Source organism: Lonchura striata, unplaced genomic scaffold, assembly GCF_046129695.1.
Source record: "Lonchura striata isolate bLonStr1 unplaced genomic scaffold, bLonStr1.mat Scaffold_116, whole genome shotgun sequence".
Taxonomy (NCBI): domain Eukaryota; kingdom Metazoa; phylum Chordata; class Aves; order Passeriformes; family Estrildidae; genus Lonchura; species Lonchura striata.
Window position 1 is genome coordinate 223378 of NW_027461084.1, and position 5366 is coordinate 228743.

General features: G+C 54.5%; 1 long non-coding RNA gene across 1 annotated transcript; it reads left to right on the forward strand.

Annotated features, from left to right (window-relative positions):
- The first annotated feature begins 860 nt into the window (after positions 1-860).
- On the forward strand, positions 861-2893 carry LOC144248419 (uncharacterized). The gene is made up of 3 exons (XR_013341729.1): positions 861-1045; positions 1227-1276; positions 2442-2893. It is a non-coding gene; the product is annotated as an uncharacterized LOC144248419 (long non-coding RNA).
- The last annotated feature ends 2473 nt before the right edge of the window (positions 2894-5366 follow it).

The window sequence follows — 5366 nt, forward strand, 5'->3', positions numbered from 1 at the left end:
TGGGGACACTGCTGGACAGCATCCATCCACTCCCTCCATCCACTCATTTGTACCCAGGAATGTAGGAAACTCTGACTGGGGACGGGCAGTAGTTTTGAAAATCATGCCCTAGCCTTTTTCTCTAGGAACGAACCAAGAGAGTGCCCTGAAAGCACCGGAGGGGCTGCAGGGGCTGAAGGGAACAGAAAGGGCTCCCGGCACCTTTTGCCTCCGTTCTCTGCCATTCCCCAAAAGGCATCGCAGTCCTGGAAGAGGTGTTTGTCATGCAGCCTGCCAAAATGAAGACCTGTAAAATCCTAGCTCTGCCTTTTGTTTAACGTGTTCTTACTTCCTATTTATGTCATCACAGAAAGCAAGGAAAGAATAAATGTGTCTGGTTCCCACTATTGCTCTGTGCAGGCATTTTTAAAGCCTGCTGTATTTCTATCCTCTTTTTCCACTCCAAGCTTGACTTTTCCCCTCCTTTTTCAAGGTCTGCTGCTTTGGGTGTCCCAGGCAGGGCTGGGTTCCTCGGCAGGGGTCTTAGGAGTTGGTGCAGATTCTGCTTTTTCCGAAGGTGTATCAAAGTGTGCCGGCAAAAGGACTGTTTTCTCCAGGGGAAAGCTTTCTCTCAATGACCATCAATGCATGTATGTGTTTTAATCATGTAACCAGGTGGATTAAGAAAAGCCAACACCTGTAGCAGATTTCTGTTGGATCTGTGTCTGTGAGAAGTGGGCTGTGTGCTGGAGAGGGAGAGACCAAGAGACGCTGTTGGAGAATGGCAACAGCAGCAGGTGCGAGCTGTTAAGTTGATGAGGAGGAGGGGCGTGTCCTGCCGGGGGGAGGTTATTTAAGGGTGAGGCTTTGCCTCAGCCGGGTTTTGCACAGAGCTGCTGGAGAAGAGGAGTTTGTGGGGGGCTCGCGGGGCTGTCTCCTGGAAGGACGGTGGGCGCTTTGGACAGGGTCCGGGGGATCACCTGGATACACACTTGGATACGTGGAGCATTGCTCAAAGGAGGAGCCCAGGGACAAACCTTTGTGCCGAGAAGCAGCAGCCAAGCAGGTGAGCCGGTGCTGTGCCTTTATAGCGGGGACTTTTCTCCTTTCCCTTTGAAATTTCGTCATCCTGGGGTTGAATTGGAGGGGGCAGTCCTGTGGTCCCACCTTTTAAGGGGTTTGGATTGAGGTAAAATTCTCCCTTTTGCCATCATTTGAGGAAAGCTGCTTCTTTTCTTCTCTTCTAGGGGACACGATTGAAGGGAAGCCTACATTTCTTTTCCCTTGTTAGGGTGAGGTGAGCGCCGGAGCGTGGCATCAGTGTCGGGGCTTCAGAGGAAGGGAGCTGCAGCCGTGGCAGCGCTGGCAGGGCGGGGATCGGGCTGTGCCGCTGCATTCGGGGCGCTTCTTCTGCCCCCGGCCCGGCAGCAAAGGGTCCGGCGCGGAGCCCTGCCGGAAGTGCCGGGGCTGGCCGGGGCGGAAGGGGAGCTGGGCGCGGCTGGGCTGCCGCGGGCCCGCCGGAGCCGCGCCGGTGCGAGCCGTGCGGAGCCGAGCGGAGCTTTGGCCGGGCCGGCGGGCGGGGGAGGCGGCGCGGGCGCCGCGCCGGTGCCGCCGCTCCGTCCGCTCCGGGCGCGGGGCTCGGGCGCCGCCGGGGCCCCCCGGGCCCGGTGCCGGCCCCGCCGGGCCGGGGGCAGCGGGCGGGGGTCTCCTGGCCTGGCGCCGCCTCTTCCTGCCGGAGGAGCCGCTTTCCTGCCGGAGCCACGCTGCGCCCGGGGCCGGGAGCGCGGCTTCGCATCTTCCAGCCTCCCTCGCTGCGGTGTTTCTTTAGGGTCTCATCAATGTGTTTTAAGGATTTTGGGGCTATTTTTAGAGCTCTTCTAGGAATATTTAGAGATATTTTTTAAACGTTCTTTGGGGGTTTTTAGGGGTGTTTTAGGGGCTTTTTAAAGTAGAGTATTTTTATTGTATTTTAAGGGCATTCTGAGGCTATTTTCATGTTTTTGTCAGGGTTTTAAGACATTTTGAAGATGAGGGTTTTTTTAGGGCATTTTTGTGGGTTTTTTAGGGTCTTTTCATGGCATAGAGGCTGAGGGACAGCTTGAGGGTGACAGAGGCTGGGAGCTGAGGGAGGAACAGGGGAGGGGACAGTGGGTGACACAGAGAGATGCTGAGGGGGGCAGGGGCAGCTGGAGGGTGACACAGAGAAGCTGGGGGCTGAGGAGCAGAGGAGAGGGGGCTTGAGGGGCAAAGGGGGGTTCGAGGGTGACAGCCAGAGCCTGAGGGCTGGGGGGCTGAGGGAGGGGTCAGGGGTGAAGGGAGAGGGTCTGAGGGCTGGACAGTCCAGTGGGGATCAGGGCTACAGCGTACAGCTTAGGAGGCAAGTTAGGGTACAGGTGCAGCACCCCTCACCCAGCCCTAACCTCACCCTAAGCAGCCTTTTCCCTTTTCACCCCTAACAACAGCAGCACAGCACAGCAAGCCTGACAGCGAGACCACACCGGAAGCCTCCCAGTGGGACAGGGCAGCGACCCTCGCACCAGGACAACGCCAGAACCCTCAGAGGACAACAGGACCCGCTGCGAAAAGGTAGGGATGACATCTGTGGGCTAGAGGGCAACAGGAAGGGGTTTGGAGGCAGAGCAGGCTTCCTTGAGTGTTTTTTTTTGCAGGGCTATTAGGGGATTTTTGAAGGCTTTCTCTGGCATCTTTTAGAGAATTGTTATACCTTCCTAATGGCTATTTTAGAATTCCTTGGTGTATTTTTAGGGTCAGGATGAGGGCGAGACAGGATGCCCACTGAAAATGTGGAGCATTACTGGAATGCTTTGGGAAGGTGCCAGTGGAGGGCCAGTGGGTAAGGTGCCATGATGCTGGTCTGAAGGTTGTGAATTCTGAGCAAAGCAAAGTGGTTGTGGTTAGGGTTATATGGTGGCAGATTTCCCAAGGAGAAATCCAGCACAGAAAAAATCAAGCCGAATCTTTGTACTGTCAGATTAAAACAGGTATTCGGCATGAAAAAAAATCCCTGAGTACTTGGGGGTGGGAGATGCAAGATGAGGGAAATCCAGTGAGGATTTGACATTGAGGAAGCAAAAGGAAACGTGGGACCTGAAAACCAAGGGGATCGCAGGGCCCTGCCAATGAATGAGGGATATCTACATAGTGAAAGCAAATTCAGAAGCCCAGATTCCTGATGTCAGTTTGTAGGGCTCCCTTTGGTCTATCAGGGCAGCACAAGTTTAAGATGGGGAGAATTTCGGTCTGGACTCCATCCTTCGATATAAGGATTCTTTGCAGTCAGGGCCCAGCCCAAGGCCAGGGGCCCCTGGGCACACCCTTTGGCCATTTTCCCTGGGAAAGAAAACTCAGCAGTCCAGGTTCCTGATGTCAGTTTGTAGGGCTCCCTTGGGTCTATCAGGGCAGCACAAGTTTGAGGTGGGGACACCTTCGGTCTGCGCTCCGTCCTTCGATATAAGGATTCTTTGCAGTCAGGGCCAGGGGCCCCTGGGCACATCCTTTGGCCATTTTCCCTGGGAAAGAAAAGTCAGCAGTCCAGGTTCCTGATGTCAGTTTGTAGGGCTCCCTTGGGTCTATCAGGGCAGCTCAAGTTTGAGGTGGGGACAACTTCGGTGTGGGGTCCATCCTTCGATATAAGGATTTTTTGCAGTCAGGCCCCAGCCCAGGTCTAGGGGCCCCTGGGCACATCCTTTTTCCATTTTCCCTGGGAAAGAAAACTCAGCAGTCCAGGTTCCTGATGTCAGTTTGTAGCGTTCCCTTGGGTCTATCAGGGCAGCACAAGTTTGAGGTGGGGAAAACTTCGGTGTGGGGTCCATCCTTCGATATAAGGATTTTTTGCAGTCAGGGACAGGGGCCCCTGGGCACATCCTTTTTCCATTTTCCCTGGGAAAGAAAACTCAGCAGTCCAGGTTCCTGATGTCAGTTTGTAGGGCTCCCTTGGGTCTATCAGGGCAGCACAAGTTTGAGGTGGGGACAACTTCGGTGTGGGGTCCATCCTTTGATATAAGGATTCTTTGCAGTGAGGCCCCAGCCCAGCGCCAGGGGCCCCTGGGCATATCCTTTTTCCATTTTCCCTGGGAAAGAAAACTCAGCAGTCCAGGTTCCTGATGTCAGTTTGTAGGGCTCCCTTGGGTCTATCAGGGCAGCACAAGTTTGAGGTGGGGACAACTTCGGTGTGGGGTCCATCCTTCGATATAAGGATTTTTTGCAGTCAGGGCCAGGGGCCCCTGGGCACATCCTTTTTCCATTTTCCCTGGGAAAGAAAACTCAGCAGTCCAGGTTCCTGATGTCAGTTTGTAGGGCTCCCTTGGGTCTATCAGGGCAGCACAAGTTTGAGGTGGGGACATCTTCGGTGTGGGGTCCATCCTTCGATATAAGGATTTTTTGCAGTCAGGGGCCCCTGGGCACATCCTTTTTCCATTTTCCCTGGGAAAGAAAACTCAGCAGTCCAGGTTCCTGATGTCAGTTTGTAGGGCTCCCTTGGGTCTATCAGGGCAGCACAAGTTTGAGGTGGGGACAACTTCGGTGTGGGGTCCATCCTTCGATATAAGGATTCTTTGCAGTGAGGCCCCAGCCCAGGGCCAGGGGCCCCTGGGCACATCCTTTTTTCATTTTCCCTGGGAAAGAAAACTCAGCAGTCCAGGTTCCTGATGTCAGTTTGTAGGGCTCCCTTGGGTCTATCAGGGCAGCACAAGTTAGAGGTGGGGACAACTTCGGTGTGGGGTCCATCCTTCGATATAAGGATTCTTTGCAGTCAGGGCCAGGGGCCCCTGGGCACATCCTTTTTCCATTTTTCCTGGGAAAGAAAACTCAGCAGTCCAGGTTCCTGATGTCAGTTTGTAGGTCTCCCTTGGGTCTATCAGGGCAGCACAAGTTTGAGGTGGGGACAACTTCGGTGTGGGGTCCATCCTTCGATATAAGGATTTTTTGCAGTCAGGGCCAGGGGCCCCTGGGCACATCCTTTTTCCATTTTCCCTGGGAAAGAAAACTCAGCAGTCCAGGTTCCTGATGTCAGTTTGTAGGGCTCCCTTGGGTCTATCAGGGCAGCACAAGTTTGAGGTGGGGACAACTTCGGTGTGGGGTGCATCCTTCGATATAAGGATTCTTTGCAGTGAGGCCCCAGCCCAGCGCCAGGGGCCCCTGGGCACATCCTTTTTCCATTTTCCCTGGGAAAGAAAACTCAGCAGTCCAGGTTCGTGATGTCAGTTTGTAGGGCTCCCTTGGGTCTATCAGGGCAGCACAAGTTTGAGGTGGGGACAACTTCGGTGTGGGGTCCATCCTTCGATATAAGGATTCTTTGCAGTCAGGGCCAGGGGCCCCTGGGCACATCCTTTTTCCATTTTCCCTGGGAAAGAAAACTCAGCAGTCCA